This window comes from Triturus cristatus, chromosome 7 (assembly GCF_964204655.1).
Source record: "Triturus cristatus chromosome 7, aTriCri1.1, whole genome shotgun sequence".
In the NCBI taxonomy this organism is placed as follows: domain Eukaryota; kingdom Metazoa; phylum Chordata; class Amphibia; order Caudata; family Salamandridae; genus Triturus; species Triturus cristatus.
The window spans coordinates 524756465-524774483 of record NC_140590.1 but is presented as its reverse complement, the minus strand read 5'-3'; positions in this window follow the sequence as shown (position 1 = coordinate 524774483).

Genomic DNA, 18019 nt, shown 5'->3' with positions numbered 1-18019 from the left:
GGCGGGCGCTGTGTTTAGCAATCACTTACAATTTAAAAACACCTGCGACAGAGATCCTTGTCTGTCCAGTTTTCAGGCAGCATTAAAAATGTCATGGTGCTTGTGATATTGATTTGTTTTTGTTTTCTATCTTTCTCTTTTGTTATTATTCCTTTTTGTTAATAATGTTATTGTTTACATTTAAATATTGTATAACTCGTCCTTGTTCTTTTTGTCTGAATATATTTACCTGCTTTGGAGAGAGATCAAAGTGTGTTTTGTGTCAGGTGTGACTCACCATAAGTAGCACAGGGGGTTAATACTCCTGCTCCATGCAGATCCCAGATCTGTATTTCATGTGGATAGCTGACTGAATGACTGCTTTTGTCACAGAGATTCTTTTGTTACTGCAGTTCATAAGATGCAAACCTAATATAGAACAGTGACTGTAGTGAACTGTCATCAAAGAGCTGCATGCAAACTGCATAAAATTGGTTAGAAAATTGTTTCTTTCTCCATTCATTCATTATCTATTTCTAATGTTGCTGAAAAGGGTTTGTTTGTGTAGGTATACATTATTATTAGTAAAGCCAACGCTTATCAGTGCTTTAAAACAAATTGAATGTATGTTAGAGAGCGGCAATGGAGAGATGAGGGGACCTTTGTCCGATGGAAGTGAGGGAATTGAGCAGGAGGTCGTGGAGGGGGAGGTAGGGGGGGGGGTGTGGAGGTGTCACCAAAAATGAATTTTGCACCAGGCGCCAGCAGCGCTAAAGCCAGACCTGAATGAGCAGCTGGAATTTGTGGGCAATGGGAGGAGTATGGAACGTGCTTTATACTCCAGCACTATCAATCCGACGCCTTCTCCGGCATAAAACGTGATCGATCCCAAATGAAAATGATTATTTACAGTAAGATTGTGAGTAATGAAGCCTCAACACCCTGTGGTCCTCAGGAGCCGAGCAGGGACAGAGAGTGAGTATCACTGTGATGAAAATTACTTCTCCGAGTACCACTGAGAGATGCAGATCTCAGCAATGGAGAGGGAGATAATGAGTGACACTCAGACTGAAAGGTACACTTGCTTGCTAAGCAACTGAGCTGCTAGGAGCCAGGCTCTCTCACGCTGGGAAGGCTCTCTTTCCTGATTTCTCTAATCTGTCACAGGCTGGCCATCACTGTGGCCTCTCCACACAAAGGGTAATGTGTGGCCATGGCGCTGCTTCCGCAGCATCACAAGATCAAAACAAGCCGGGTCCAGGGCTGTGACCGTATCCATGGCAACCTCTCACCTTTCCTCGAGCCTGAGCTCCCTGTCCGCCTCAGATCATATGACACAAGGAGGCTGCAGCAGAGATCTCACTGCCTACTGCCTCGAGCAATGGCTGCCAAAGCACGAAAGTGCCTGTAAAGCAGGAACAAGCTCTGAAATGCATTAGACTAAACTGTAATGTGTGTAACTTCGCATTGTTGGGACTTACCACAAACGTGTAAGTCACAACACATGTGTAAGTGCAGTTTGTGGATACCAAAAAGGAGCAAACTCACTCAAAAGTATAAACTTACTCAAAAGTGCAGTTTGTGAATGAGGCCTGAAGCCTGCTGGTTTAATGATGTCCAATGTGACATGTAGCAGGGCTGAAGAACCATGGAAGTGAAAGGGAGCCATCAATGGAACTACTACATCATACAGAAGAAAGATTCCATACCCAAAGGTCAAAATGCATATACCCTGAATAACAGGCACAGAATTCTCCTCCAAGGGATTGCTCAAGATGTGCAATGACCAGATTGTCCCACATTATTTAAGCTCATCACTTTTACCTCTGAAAAGCTTTGAGACAACCCAATATCCTTATTCTGCAGCAAACGTGTACACTGTCAGAGCAAGCAGCTCACACCTGTGTCACACCAGGCCTTCAGCCACCAAGAATAACAACACTGCGAGTGCCTGACCTGGCTCTTTTTTACATCCTCCTGACGAAGGTCACCAACAGTTACCAAATCTAATGGTTATTGATTGAAATAAGCTTTATTTCGATAAAAGATATCTTAAAAAGCACATACAAATATAAAAGTATACAGACAAGTGAAACCATTATAGAAACCATAAACATATAAACTCATCATATCATATTTCATGTTCCCAAGATCTTGCGAAATGTTTTAAAAAAACATGTAAACATTATAAATAGGACAATATTAAAAACATGCGCAAACAAGTAAAAGAAACAGCCAGGCTATTTTAGCCTAGAACTGCCAAAGCTTTCGATCTTAGGAGCCAGGCCCACCTTAGAAATTTTGATAGTGCGCAAGCGTACAAAGGTCTCGTATCTGATTTAAGAATACGCAGCGCCATAAGGTGGTCACGTGTGCCCAGGATTCTACATAGATGTTTGAGCCAATATGATCTGGGGGATTTATATTCTGGACATGCAAAAAGCACGTGTGCAATGGATTCAATTTTGGTAGCACAGAAAGGACAGAATGGAGAAGTTTGGGAGGGAAATTTCCAGCGGGCGGTCAGCTCACGCACCGGAAGGGTACCAACCCTAAATTTAAAGTAGAGGGCACGGTCATATGGTTTCTGAATAAAATCAAGGTAAGGCTCAAAGCAAACTACGTCTTTGAGGAGAAGGAACTCAGTGGTACATCTGCCTAGTTGGGAACTAGAGTTCCTTTTGCCTATAACCCAGCTCCAGTAGATTTTCTTTAGTACAGCTTTCGGGGGCGAAGTTCTGTTTATCCAAGCATCTTTAAGACCAAGATCATAGAGGAGGGTCTTGACATCTTTCAGCCACTTGATTTTATTCCAGGAAGGCATAGAAAGTATCTCAGTCAGACCCTCCGCATACCTGGTTAGCTCCGGAGTCCGCCAAAGCCGTGCCCAAAGAAGTAGGGGGCGTACTTTTGCCAGGTCTGACAATGGATGGCACCCTAAGTCCGACAATAGGGGCACTATAGGTGTACTCTGTGGGAGTGCCATCAGTTCCTTATAGAAATTGGAGTCGGATCTAGCCAATACCTCGATATTATTTAAGCCCCATAGTTCAGCACCATAGAGCGCTGGGCTCACGCCCTTTGCCTTGTAGATATCTAGTGCTGGGGCTATTGGCCTAGTTGAAGATGAACGGTGCTCTCTAAGGAGGGCACCAGTGACCCTTTTGTGAATTAGGAGCATCTTCTGTACATGGGATACCCAGCGCATGGTGTCTGTTATGCGGATGCCCAAATAGTCAAACTCTTTGACCCTTTCAAGAGGAACTGCATTTAAGGCTGGAGGCCGACCTAATTTCTTCGGAGGATTCAAAATTAGGTATTTTGTTTTGGTGGTATTAATAATAAGGCCTCTGTCATTGCAGAAAGATTGAAAGTTGTCCAAGAGAGTTTGCAAGCCCATAGGTGTCTTAGACAGAAGGAGGGTATCGTCAGCAAACAGGAGAGTTGGAACACGTTCGCCCGCCAGAGAAGGTGCATCTGCCGGGACTTCCCGCAGATGGTCCACCACCCCGTTTACATAAAGTGAGAAGAGGGTGGGAGCGAGAACGCATCCCTGGCGGACGCCCCTGTTTACTGGTATTCTCTCAGTTTTCTGGCCCTGGGGACCCCAGCGTACTCGGGCGTAATTACCGTCATGGAGTTTTATTAGCAGGGCCAGTAGATAAGAGGGGATGTTCATCGAGGCCAGAACACGCCAGAGGTTATCTCGAGGAACAAGGTCAAATGCTGTTTTTAAATCTATGAAGGCTAGATAGAGAGAGCCCTTTCCAAGAAGGACAACCTTCCAATAGATAAGAAACAGCCTAAAGACCTGTTCGATAGTGCCTGTTCCGGCCCTAAAACCTGCTTGATAATCAGAGAGGATGCCATTATCATCCACCCAAGCTAATATCCTCTCCAGTATCACTTTCCCGATGACCTTCTGGGAGGAATCGATCAGGCTAATCGGCCGATAATTAGCAGGATCGTCACGAGCACCCTTTTTGAAAATGGGGACGACCTCGGCCCCCTTCCACGATTCGGGGACCGGGGCGCCATTTAAGATAGCGTTGATAAGGGTAGAAAGTAACTTCCCCCAATTCCAGGGGTCAAGCTTGAGGACATCTCCAGGAATGCCATCCGGGCCAGCTGCTTTCTGGGAGATGATGGACTTGATAGCACTATGTACCTCTCCTTCCGTGAAGGGGTCAGTATTCGGGACATCCATGAGGGAGGGTAAATCCTCAGGCAGAAACTTTGCCACATTCTCAGAACCAGTAGAGTATAGTTTATGAAAGTGCTCGTACCATGCTATACCAGTAATATTATATGTCAAGAGATCGTGGGCTGGTCTGTTCTTAGTTCTAATTGCGTCCCAGAAGACACCGGGATTGCGGTTGGAGGAGGCCTCTCTTAAGGTCTGCCAGTACTGCTCCTCCCAGGACTTTTTGGCATTAGAAACGGAAGTCTTATAGTCTTTCCTGGCTTTTTGGATCGCAGATGAAATCCCACTTTTTAGGGCCACTATTAGGGCAGATTTCGTATTTCTGCAGCTTTGCGTGTACCAGCCATTCTTTAGGATAGGTTTGGGCCCTCCCTTCGATGAGCCACCCTTGTTATGTATTCGGAAAATATTTCCCAGTTTGGAGATAGTATCTTGAAAAACAGAGGGGGCTCTATCGAGTGCAACCTGATGGGTATTTGAGTGGGCCAACTCGACCTGTGAGGCACATAAAATTGACTTTATTAATTCAACCTTGTCGTCATTCAACATGACTTTGTGCCATTTGAGACGCCGCTCACAGTTGGCAGGGTAAACCTCCGAAGTTTGCAACGAGCTGACTGCTCGAAGGATCGAAGGCCCTTGTTGATCTACCCATAGTGATCTAATACAAAGAGATAGCTGATTATGATCGCTATCGTGAGAAGGGATTATTTCCATGTCCTCCATGAATGCCCAAAGTTTAAGGTCGAGAAATATATAGTCGATCCTTGAACTATGATTAGGCCTGTTGTAGGTATGCGCACCCTGGAGGTCAGAGGGTGTTCTCCCATTGGCCGCCCTTAGGCCGAATTCCAAGGACATGGTATTCAAAAATACAACAGACTTAGTCCATCTCTTAATAGGAGGCAACGTTAATGACGGAATACCACGTTTGGCGTCATCTTCTAGTAGATCGGGAAGATCTACTGAGGCCAGGGGCTCGAAGGAGCAATTAAGATCTCCTGCTACCAGGACGTAGGATGCGTGATGACACTTTCGCAGTTCGTCCTCTAGGAGTACAAATGTGGGTGATAAAGCTCCTCCACTAAGGCCTCTTGCATAAATATTAAATATATCAAGGGACTTGTTCCCCTGGGCTCCCTTGAGGGTTAGACGTAATAAATCTGGCGAAGCAATATGGGCCTGCCTAATGGTGCACCCAAGTGAGATACTAACCCAGATCAGCAGGCCGCCCGAGGGGCGTCCTCTTCCCGACCGAGAGGGAATGGCTGGTATGCAAAAAGTGGTGTAACCAATCATGTGGTGCGGTTCTAATGCCCAAGTTTCCTGGAAAATACAGATACTGTAAGTTGTTATAGAGGAATTCCAATCCGGGAGGTCCAATTTGTTAGCAAGACCAGCTACATTCCAATTTAGGATCCTGAGAGACGGAGAGATAATAGATGTATCTTGCAATACGGATGAGATGGAATGATTAGTGGTAGCCAGGATCGGGGTACAGAGAGAAGTCTGTGGAGTGTGACTAATATCCTGGATAGTTGAAATGTGATTGGGGCAGTGCTGTAGAGTGTGAAAACTTGAACCAGTTTGTAATAGAACCTTATCAGGATCAGGAACTGCTTCGGGATCTCTTGAGATGGCAATAATTCCAGCAACTGGAGAGGTATCTGTCACTGCTGGAATTCCGTGTCAATAGTGCTCATAGCAGCTATAGATATCATGATATCTACCGGGGACAAAAATGGGAGGGACCCTTTCGTTGATATTTCCAACTCCCTTAAAGTGACCATCATAGGGTGATTGGAAAAAAGAAGGGTATAAATAGTGAGGATAGGAGATATCAGAGTAAAAGTAGTTTAGATCTAGACATCTTATGCCACTCATAGAGGGTTGTTGGTTATTGCAAATTAATCTTGTAACCCGAGGGTCCCTAAAATTTATAATGATACAGTCACCAGGCGTATTTTTCGGTTTAGTGCCCACCCAGGATACCCTTCTGACATGAAGAACCTGCCCATTTAGATGTTTTGGGAGCGGCCTATTAACATTCAGCCAATGGATTGTTTTATTGTGTAATTCAGTGTAGGATTCCGGCTTGGCGGCTTTAGGGCACGGGACTCCAGTCAGAATGGCAACAAGTGGTAGGCACTCCGGTGGGAGATCAATACAAGGTAGGGACTGCTCAGAACCAGTAGGGAGGGCTTTAGATTGGATTTGTACAGATTCATTGGAAGATGGTTCTTGAAGATTTTGAGCGGGTTCAACATTGTTTCCCAATTCCCCGGAAGTTGGATAACTATTGGTCGAACCAGAGGCTGGTTTGTTATTTTGAAGTGAGCTACCCAAGGATAGCATGGGTAATGGAGACCTTAAGTTAGATGAGGTAGCTCCATTCTTTGAGCCCAGATTTAAAGCAGCATTTGGTTTCGACGATACAGCTTGGGGTATAGGTTCGTTGGAGGTCATTAAAGATGGATCAGTAGTAGTAACATGATCCTTGCCTATCTTTGAATGCAACTTGATTAGAGATTTGAGAGAAAAGAAATTGTCAAGAGAGGCCTGCTCAAATCTCTCAAGTCTCTCAGACAATAACCTTACTCTTTCCATCATTGGAAGCAATAAAGATTTAACTATTTTTTCCAGTTGACCAATCAGTGCAAGCTGAGGGTCAGGGTCATTTTGGGATACAAAGTGTTGAGGAAGTTGTTGGGCAACAGTATCAATGGTTAGATTTGCCTGGTGGACAGGGGACAAACTTATCCTGGAGGGATGTGGTATAGGGGAAGCTGTGTGAACCACTTTCTTACCCGTACCAACGCGTGGTTTGCCTTTACTCTTCTTATGACATTTTGTCTGGCCCTCCCTATTACCGCTACCCACTCTTTTCCTTTTGTTTGGGACAATTTTTGGGTCCACTACAGTGGGTGGCTCAATAATTGTGGGGGTTACAAGGGGTGGAGTAGCAGTATTAGCAGTGTTAGGTGTTTCTTGGGAAGCAACTAGCTGGGGAGAGTATGAGAGATCCAAAAATGACACAGGGACAGGGTCACTAGGGCCAGGAGAATTTGTATCTACACTCGCCGGTAGGTGTGGTGGGTTCCCTGTTGAGATGTTGACTGCTTGGGTGTTAGCTTGTACGGGTGTAACAGCTAGTGCAAAAGCGCCCATTGAGGAACGCTTATCTTTTATAGCGTCCAGGGAAAGGCGTCGCTCTGTAATTGCAATTTCCTTCTCTAGTACAGAGCAGGCACGGATTATAAAGTGGTCAAGAGTGCCACTTACAGAACCTCCACATAATGTGCTTCCCCTTCCCGAGCGTGTGAACATAGCCATGGCTACCAGATGATAGGAATGGTCACAACAAGTGGTCTAATCAACCAATCTGGTATACGTGTATGTCCAACAGCAATGTGAAACGTACCAGTCAGAGGTGTACTGTGGATGCAAGAGGGGTGGTTATTGATTTTGTGAAACACATTTTGAATATTCAGTTCAAGGATCCTGCGCACAGAGAAAAAACCTTGTTTGCAAGGTTGATGTTTTGTAATTTAGGTTCACTGAAAAATGGATGTGTCAGAGCCATTTTAAGGCTTGGTCACAAAGGACAATTACCGATGGCCCCCACCTTCCAAGGGGCTCCTCGGAAATTGATTTCTCTCTCTCTCGCTCTATCTCTCTCTGTCTTGCTCCCTTCATCTCACCTTTGTCTGTTTCTTTCCTCAATCACTCCCCTCTCCCTGAGCCTCTCGATCCGTTATTGCCGCTTGGGGTATATCTTTCTCAGTCTTGAGCATCTGAAAAACGCCATTTTTACCGTAGAGGATATCGGGCAGAAATATCCTTGCTCTCGTCTGTCCTCTCTCAGCTGTGCATGCGTTACAGTGCCGCTTGTGGCCTGATGCAAGGTACGGGTCGGGTTGCAGGTGTTGGGTCACGTTCTGTTCTGAAAGTGCCTTTCCGTCCTGGCTGTCGATCGTCACCAAAGATTTTGTGATGAAACAACCAGGGACATTTTAAGGATTTTGGGGGTCCTGGGCCAGAAGTATTTTTGGGGCCCCTGTTCGGAACCGTCCCTAACAGTGCACAGTCCCGCTTCTCCAAATTCTAAATGTGTTTGCATCTAATATTCAGAGAGAGTGGCGTGTGTTTCTCAATATTGTAACACAGCAGCAGCTCACTAATAGTACTGAAAATAATCTATGTGACACCCTCCCATTTCTCATATGTGTGGTCCTATTTTGATCTAAAAAAATAATTTTATGGACTTTACATTAAAAATAAACCCAACATTTCTCTGTTAAATGTCTGTAATAGACTCTCACACATCACTGACCTTAAAAAATAAATTAAAGGAAAATGGAATTTGCTAGATTTGGGGGTCTCTAGTTGGCATAGGTAGGTACCTGTGACAAATAGGGACCCTTGCGTCTAGTCAGGGTAAAGGGGTACACTCCTAAAATAACCCCTGCTCACCCCCTTGGTAGCTTGGCACGAGCAGACAGGCTCATCTCAGAGGCAGTGTGTAAAGCATTTGTGAACACATACAGTAATCAAGTGAAAACACTACAGATGGACACCACACAAGGTTTACATCAAAAATAAGTATTCTTTATATAGGTTTAACACAAGACCATAAACGACAAAAATCCACAATACTGTTTCTTTAAAATGGTAGAATTTAGCTTAGTTCTCTTAAGATGGTAAATGCGACACTCAGAGTTCAATGTACCTTAAGATGCGACACACAGGGCAATGAAAGTGTTGCAAGGACGGTGATGCGTTGAAGATCCGGTGCAAATAAACATGGATTGGCGCTTTCTTCTTGATGCAACACGCTTCCCGGTGATGCGGCGGAGCCTGATGCGATGTCGATCCTCTTCTCCGGTGATGCTAGATGTTTCCTCACGATGCGAGCCGCGACAGGCCCTGCGACACGCTTTCCAGTGATGCGGCGGCATCTGCTGCAACGTCGATCCTCTCCCCTGGCGATGCGAGTTGCTTCCACAACGATGCGAGCCGCGACAGGCCCTGCGACACGCTTCTCGGAGATGCGGAGGCGTCTGATGCAACGTCGATCCTTGTCTCCTGCAATGAGCCGCGACAGGCCCTGCGACATGCTTCTCAATGATGCAGCAGCGTCTGCTGCGACGTCGATCCTCTTTTCCTGGCGATGCGAGGCGCTTCAGTGGACCTGCGATGACTCAAGGATTCTTCTGCGTCAGGCTTCCCGGTGATGCGGCGGCATCTGCTGTGACGTCGATCCGCTTCTCCGGCGATGCGAGGCGCTTCGGGTTGTGAAGCGGCAGCAGCAGTTCGGCGACACACTTCTTGTTCTTGAGTCGCGCTTCCAGCCTCATGCGACACGCAAGTCTTCAAACAGTCCAGCACAACTGCAGGTACTTTAAAAGAACTCTTGGGGAGCTGATGGGTGAAGTCTGTTGTCCCTGAGACTTCAGCAGGAGGCAAGCTCTTTTTCAAGCCCTTGGAGATCCTTCACAAGTTGAATAAAAGTGCACACAAAGTCCTTTCTCCTTTCTTTAGCAGTCAGACAACCACTGCAGGCCAATCCCCCAAGCAGCACTTCAGCTTAGGGATAGTCTCTCCTCAACTTCTTCTGGTTCCACTCCTCAGCAAAGGTTTCTTCTTGTTTCCCAAAGTGATAAGAAGTTCTTGGGTTTGGGTCCCAATATTTATACCAAGTTTCTCTTTGTTCTCTGAAGTCAGAGAGGCCTTTGCCTAGTCCAAACCAGTTCTGGTCAGTCCTGGAGCACTTTGCTGACAAGACTCCTTCTTTCCTTTCAGAGTGCAGGGCAGAGACATCAGAGGCACCACAGGAGGTGGGGCCAGCATTGTAGAGGGAAGGCACAGCCCTATTCAGGTCCCAGGTGCAACTCCTCCCACCCATCTAGATGCAGATCTCTCTTTTCAGCCCTGTGCTGACTCACCCTGTCTCCTGGAATCCCCCAGCCCCTGTCACTCAAACTCCAGTCAAGGAATACGCAGCTTAGGAGAGGCAGGTTTGGATGGTTAGACAAGAAAATACCTTCTTTCTAAAAGTGATATTTTCAAACACAGAATATTAAAACCAACTTCACTAAAAGATGCATTTTATCATTCTGAGTTCAGACATACTAAATTCGAATTTCTACCATGTTCCCTGAGTCAGTTAGGATTATAAGATGTAATAATCAAACTGCCCATTCTGGCCTCTGGAGAACAGGTAGCCTTGCAATTGTGAGGAAAGAAAATGGCTGTAATTCCCTATTAGAACATGCCACACACAACAGGGCATGTTCTACCTTATACTTACAATGCACCCTGCTCTTGGGCCTACCATAGGGGTGTCTGATATGAAGAAAAGGTAAGGTTTAGGGACTGGCAAGTGGGTGCACTTGCCCAGTCGGCATGACAGTACCAGTCTGCACGCAGGCTCTGCAATGGCAGGCCTTAGACACACTTTTGCAGGCTGCTTCTGTGGGTGGCACAACCAGTGCTGCAAGCCCACCAGGAGTATTTGGATTACCAGCCCTGGGCACTCCTGGTGCACTGTACTAGGGTCTGCCAGGTAAACCAAACCAACCAATCATGGAATCACTAATTCATACATCAATTTACCATAGGGAGTACTTGCACTGTGGCACTGGACAGCAGTGGCACAGTGTCCAAAGCATCTAACACCAGCAAAAACACACGAGGCAACAGCAAAAATGGAAGGGAGACCCACGCCAAGGTGCCAGGTCTAACAGTATTTAAAATAAGCTGCGTAAGAATTATTGAAGTTCATCAGGGCAAGATTCTGCAGAACAGGGCTGACTGTATCAGGGGGCCCCCTGAAAGGCTGGGGCCCGGGGCCAGGGCCCACTTTGCCCATGCCTTAAAACGTCTCTGGAAACAACCACAACGCCCAGAAAGACTTTAATGTATTTAATGTACGAAGCCAGAAGAAACGTGATTCTCCTCAGGCATAAAGCATAGTAAAAGCACATTACTTTGAACGAACAGCTACACATTACTACACATAGCAAGAAGGACACTGCCGCCCAGCTCTCTCTATAGGAGCCAAGTAAGGTTCATCCCACAAAATCTGGGAAAAGCGGGGTACAACAATGATGGCCCCCAGGGAAAGCATGTCACAGATTAGTCTTTCTGTGGGGGATTTCGTCCTGGATAACAGGGCATGGGTGGGGATAGGTAGCTGGGGGACGGGACAGGTTTTAGGGAAAGGTATAAGGTTCCAGAGATGTGTAGTATGCCTATTGCAGACTCTGTGCATCACTGGGGGAGGTAAAGTGGATGAAAGTATTTTTGTAGGGTTTATAAAATCTTCCTTACCGGGCGGACCCGGAGAGCCATGCCAACTTCATCTGGATTGATTGCAGCACAGCAAGCATAGGTGGTGCCTGTGTCACACGCCAATCCAGGTGAGGTTTTGCGGTGCAGGGGCCACAGTGTTGCCGTCCATCGCAGAGGTGAGGGCCATGCTGCAGGCACTGGGAGAAGCTGGCTGTCAGGACCTTTTGTGGCCCGGAGTTTCGGATGAAGCGCGAGTGGGCTTAGCCCATCCCAAGCGGTACGCAGCTGGCGGTGTGGTCGCTGTCGTTGCAGCATGCCTCGCCGATTCGGGGTGCAGCAGAGGGTAGGTCTGGCAGTGCAGGTGGAGGAAGAGCAGGAGGTGCCAGAGCATGGAACACATTAAGGGCGGGAGCGCAGCAGCCTCCCGTGCCAACTGCAAGTTTCGGCACACCGCGGCCCCGAGAACGCCTCGAGCGTGGGCGAGTTTGAAGGCTGCAAAGGGGGAAGCCAGGGATGTGGCCCGGCACAGCGAGGCGACAGGCCTGCTGGGCCTGCACAAAGAGGTTATCAGATTGGAGGGACCAGAGTACGAGGCCCCCCTATGTCCAACAACCACAGCAGGGATACCTTTGGGGCCCAAGGCCAAGGGCCCCAACCTAAAAAAATTGAAGAGCACAGGGGGTGCCCCACAAGACAACTTCCTGTTGTCAACCCCTGGGAAGTCGCAGCCTCGGGGCACAGGCCAGGAGATGGACATCAGTGGACATTGAGGCACAGATAAAAGAACAGCGCCGCTTGGTCCAGGAGACTGAGGCCCGCTGGACAGCAATGTGTAGGGCGCACGAAGAGGAGGGGCTGGCCAACAAGCAGGTGCAGATGGCACACTGGCAAGGGGGGAGGTTGATAGTGGGACCAGTGCAGGGGGTGTAGGGGTGGGCTCCTGGTTATGGGTTACAGAGAAGGGGGCCTGAGGGAGGACAGGTGGCTAGCTTTTGCAGCTTGAGGGCCCAGTGAAGGACAGGACCCTCCTGGTTGGGGCAGCTGGGGGGAGCCTAGCATGGTTGGCAACTGTGGCTGACTGACAGGAGATAATACCAGTGGGGTGCACAATGGCCCGAGACATTGTTCAAAAGAGGTGGGGTGGTCCGCAGCTGCCAACCCTACACCGAGGGATTGTGCACCTCGACTCATTCAGGCAATGGGGTTTTCACTGACCACTAATGTGTGTAGGTGAACTGAAGCGGATGGAGTGCGACAGGCAGAGTGGAATGAGGGGGACTGCAAGATTGCTCTGGTTTTGGATTGTGAATGACGAGTTTGAGGAAGGTGAGTTGTGTGAGGACGTGGATGTGAGTAGGCTAGGAGCAAAGGGTGCGCTACCTGTACGTCAGTTGATATCTTGCAGCAGTCAAGTGCGGACCAGAAAGGCGTCAAGGCCAAGGTGAAGAGCAGTAAGAGTGAACGCCGGAAAGAAGGAAGGGTGGAGCCATTGCCTTTAGGAACGGGGGAATGGTGTTCTGTGTGGGGTTCTGAGGAGTTGCAGAAGGGAGCACCTACCACCAGTTGGTAAGAACCGAGCCCCCCCTTCCTTATATTTAGGTCCTGATGAATGCCCTGGACCCACTTGGGCCATTTTGGCAGAAACATGTTGACCGCTCACACTACGGTTAAGGAACAATTATTTCCCCATACACCGTCCATTGATTTTAATATCATATAGTTACCAGTCACATTAAAACACAATTTGATAACTATAATGATTTTTACTCTCACTCACTTTCTCACGGGCCCCCACTTAGTTTAGAAGTGCATCCCTGTCGTCAGGTGTATGTCCGCCCTCTATCAAACCAAGGTTTTAGAGGGCGAGGACGGGTCAATGATGAAGCATGACACCAGGTGGTGTGTGAGACCAGTCCATCACATTTTGTGAGATACCTACACTCACAATAAAACCATAACTTCACAGTGGTCACTACACTAGGAGCAGCTCTTGATATGGTTAACAGTGTTTTGGGGTGCCTTTGGCACCTGAGAAGACACAGGGTCCACTGGTTGCGTTGACGTTTCTGGGCATTGAGTTGGATACGGTTCTGATGGTAGCAAGATTGCCACAGGCCAAGGTGAGGGAGATTCAGGGTTTCTTGTTAGAAGTGATGGGTAAGCGCAGAATTGAACTCCGGAAAGTACAGAAGTTGCTTGGGTTTTGAAAGCTGCTTGCCATGTGGTGCGAGTGGGTCAAAATCTTTGCAGGCGACTGGGCATGGCCATGTCCGGGGCGACTTTACCCCACCACAGGGTCAGAATTTCCATGGCAGTCAGGGCTTACTTGGAGGTATGGATGACATTTGTGGAGGATTTCAGTGGATTACCCATGTATTTCCTGGATGAGAACACAGTCTGGCAGATCCAGATATCTTCTAATGCAGCTGCTGTACATGGTTTTGGTCTTTTTTGGGATGGGTGATGGTGCGCTGAGAGCTGGTCCAAACATGGGTTGAGTCAAGGGCACAGCACTGCTTTTTTGGAATTTTTCCTTTGTTGGTTGTGCTGCAGCTGTGGGGTGGAAAGCTGGCGAACAGGGAAGTGTTTTTCCACATTGACAACATGACAGTGGTGGAGTTAGTTAACAGGCAAAGGGCCAGGGACCTGCAGGTGCTGCAGTTGTTGAGATGTTTAATGCTGACATGCCTGCATTTAAAGATTGTTTTCAAGGTTAACCATGTGTCGGGAGTGCAGAATGACATTGTAGATGCTTTATCTTGCTTGCAGTGGCAACGCTTCCAAACCTTGGCACCTGGGGAGGACGCTGTTAAGATGCTGTTGCCAAAAGATGTTTGGGAGATGGGCGAGTGAGGGTTATCAGTCTGCTTGAGGGATCGTTGGCTGCATCCACCAAGAAGAGTTACGGGTTTGTGTAGAGTGAGTTCTGGGCATTTGAAGGAATTGTGCCACATGGCTGGGACCAGGATCGGGAGGAGGTAAAAAGGAGAGTGTTTTGTTTTGTTCTTTTCTGTATTGACAAAGATTTATCGTCTACCACCATTGGAGGCAAGTTGGCCGGGGTTTCATTCTACTGCAATCTGCATTGGGGGTTCGACCCGGCTTGGGATGAGATTTAAGGCCAGATGTTGAAAGGCTGAGGCAGAGATAGGGGTGGGGGGAGGGTGGCACTGAGGGAGACCATCACGTTCGATTTGTTGGGGGAGATGTTGGCAGTTTTGCCTGCCTGTTGTTACGATGAGTTTGAGGTGGCTGTTTTCCAGCTTTGCATGGTTTAGATGTTTTTGGGGCTTTTCGAGTTTTGGAGTTTTTGGGGTCGCTGAGGGCAGTAGGATTATTGAATGATGAAGTGTGCTCTGACCCGGGGCAGTTGAGGACATGGTTGTGCTGATCTAAGACTGAACAGCAGGGTAGGGGAGATGGGTTTGGTTGTGTAAATGGGGGAGTGATCAGTGTGCCCGGTGCAGGAGTGGCAGCGTTTTCAGGCTTGGCCGGGGTGACGGTACAAAGCAGTTTTCTGTCATGTGGGGGGCAGACCTATGTCTGCTTTTTAGCTATTGGCGGTGCTGCGTATTGGTTTGTGTCAGCTGGGGAAAGACCCTGCTGCTTTTAGGATGCACTCTTTTTGGATAGGGGCAGCGGGGACAAATCTGGGGTGGGACTGGGATTGGAAACATAGAATCAGCAGGTGTAGGTCACATTGGTGTGAACGCTATGTCCAGAAATGAATGCACTTGCGTCTTGACCTGTCAGGAGCGGAAGGGGTAGTATTGACAGGGGTCTGTGTGGACACCAGACCTAATGTTTTTTCTCTTTCTTTAATCATTTTTTTTTTTTGTATAATTCAATAACAGAAGAGAAAAATGCCAAAGCAGCATAAGTCAGCATATACATAAGTACATTTCAGGGAACCAGTATTTCCATAATATAAAACTAATGAAATTCATAAATCAGTGACGACTAGCAAATCCAATCTAAAAAAACATATGATGTTAACCAGATCGAGAACAGAGAGCAATATCATTTAAATTAAAATAAAGATAAAAATAACAGGCCTGGCCGGGAATGAGTGCCAAAAGTATATCCTGAAATTCAACACCCAGCATCATTATATGTAAAAAGGCATTATTAATCACAGCCTTCAAATTAATTCATCCTGGGCAAGTAAATGTGCCCAAGCAGTTAAAGGCCACCAGATCCTCTTCCCTCTATTTCTCCCCTTTTTACGTCTCTGATCATAGAGTGCTTTTTCCAAATGAAATATGTGCATAAAGCGGCCCTTCCACTGCTGAAGGGTCGGGGGAGAAGGATCTAACCAGGCTGAGGCAACGCATAGTCTGAGAACTGACATTGCTATAAATATAAGCTCTTCTCAAAGATTTCCCATCTTGTTCCGTTACACCTAGTAACATGAGCTGAGGTGAGAGCGATACTTCCTCCTTCAATATATGACGCAGAAAGCCAGATATTTCTCGGCCGATTAGTTCTAAGCTAGAGCATATAGAGAAGATATGGACCAAGTCCACACCATATGTCTTACACCTAAAACACTGAGTCCCTTCCACTACACCCCACTTAAGAATTTTAGAGGGCATTATATACTAATCAAACATTGTTTTGAAATGTTGTGTCCGCAAATTAGCAGAACATAATACAGAATTGCCCATCTCCATTGATTTAAAAAAGCAAGAATCAGGGACCCCTTGCCTGCCCATCCATTTCAGCCCATGCTTTTCCAGATCATCAGGGATTCCTTCCAACAAACAAATATATAGTTGTTAAATCGAAGAGCCAGAGGCACTTATTAATACTTCAATCAGGGGCACCAGTGCAAAACCCACTGCACCCCCAGCTTTTTAGAGAAAAAATCCCTTATATGTAAAAAAAAAAGAAAAAATCACGATGACCAATGTTAAATCTAGCCCTAACCACCTCAGAAGACGCAATGTGTCCCCCGTCAAAAGATCCCCTATCCTGTAAAAGCCACCTTTTTCCCACCTTGCCAAGCACTCATCTTGCAGGACCTTAGGGAGCTGAACATTGCCGATCAAAAGAGTGTATCTGCTAAACCTACCGAGCCCAAGTTTTTTCCAAACCCCCGCCCAATTACGAAACACAGCAATTAAAGTATTATACCGAGTTTTTAAAAAATAATTTGGTTCATAGATTTTTAAAAGGCAGCCATTGGCCCGCGAGCCAATCAGATGCTCAAAAATTGACGGGACAAAACTAGGATCATTTACTTCCCTTGCCCTAATTCCAAAGAGAGGCCAATAATATTGTAGAGCTGCGGCGAGGTTATATAGTTTAAAGTTAGATAACCCAAGTCCACCTCTATCCCTTGAAAGGGATAAAAATGTATTAGATCTTCCAGTCCGCCTGTATGACCAGATGAATCTGGCAACCTCCCTCTCGATTTCCCTAAACCAATCATTATGTATTTCAAGGGGAATTGTACAAATATATGTAGTAGTTTTGGCAGGATCATCATTTTAATTAAATTACATCTTCCAATTACAGACAGCTTTAAATTGTCCCATCGCTGCATATCATTCTTAATTTTCCCCATTATAGGAGCAAGATTTATATCGACAATATCTTCCACCTTTGCCCTAATGTGTATGCCTAAGTATGCTGCTTCCTCCACGATCCTGCTATCAGAAGCAAAGGTAAATCTATTAATTAAAATCTGAGTTTTTGCTTTATTCAATAAGAAGTCCCATTGCATCCCAAAATGTTAACCACAGTTTCTACTGTGGACATCGCTCTATCGGGGTCAGAGGTAATTATCGCCACGTTGTCGGCATAAGCCAATAACTTCATGTACCACCCCTGTAGCCTGAGGAACCTGACCATTAAGGGCCAAGCGGCACAGGAGTACGCCTGAAATCCTCTAGTTCTCCTGCCTTGCAATACAGAGACACTGGACACTCCGTCTGGCGTAAAAGATCAAGTTTTATTAGCTGCAGCTAGGACAGTTGTCCGTGAAGTCACACAGGGATGGGTTCACAAGAGACTGCTGCTTGACCTCCGTGGCGCACAAGCTTTTATACAGTGAAATACAATGGATACAATGGATAACCAAAAACATATAGAATTTGAGACATCGACAAAGGTCACCAACAATGGTTTAAGCTAAAAACTGACTCGGGTTCCAGGTGATGTTTGTTGCTGGCCCCTTTAAGCAAATTGCAAAGAGAATCCACATGATACAGTTTACAAGGAGAGAAAACATGGTTGTATGTTCTAGAAGGACAGTCGTGAAGACAGAGAATGCATGAGATGTGTAGCGAAGGGCAGTAGATAAGATAAGCGAGAGGAAAGAATGGTGTGAGCTAACAGATAGTTCGGGCGGGGGTTATCCAGTTCAGACATGAATTAGTGTATTCGGCCAGACCCTGACACTAGTTAATAAACACGGGACGACAGGCTACCTGACACGCAAGGGCAGAACCGACAAAAACATCTCATTTACCAGCTGCCTGAGTGAGGGCAACCTAAGATTGTGGAAAACACAAGATGGAGTCTGGGTGTGATCGAGAA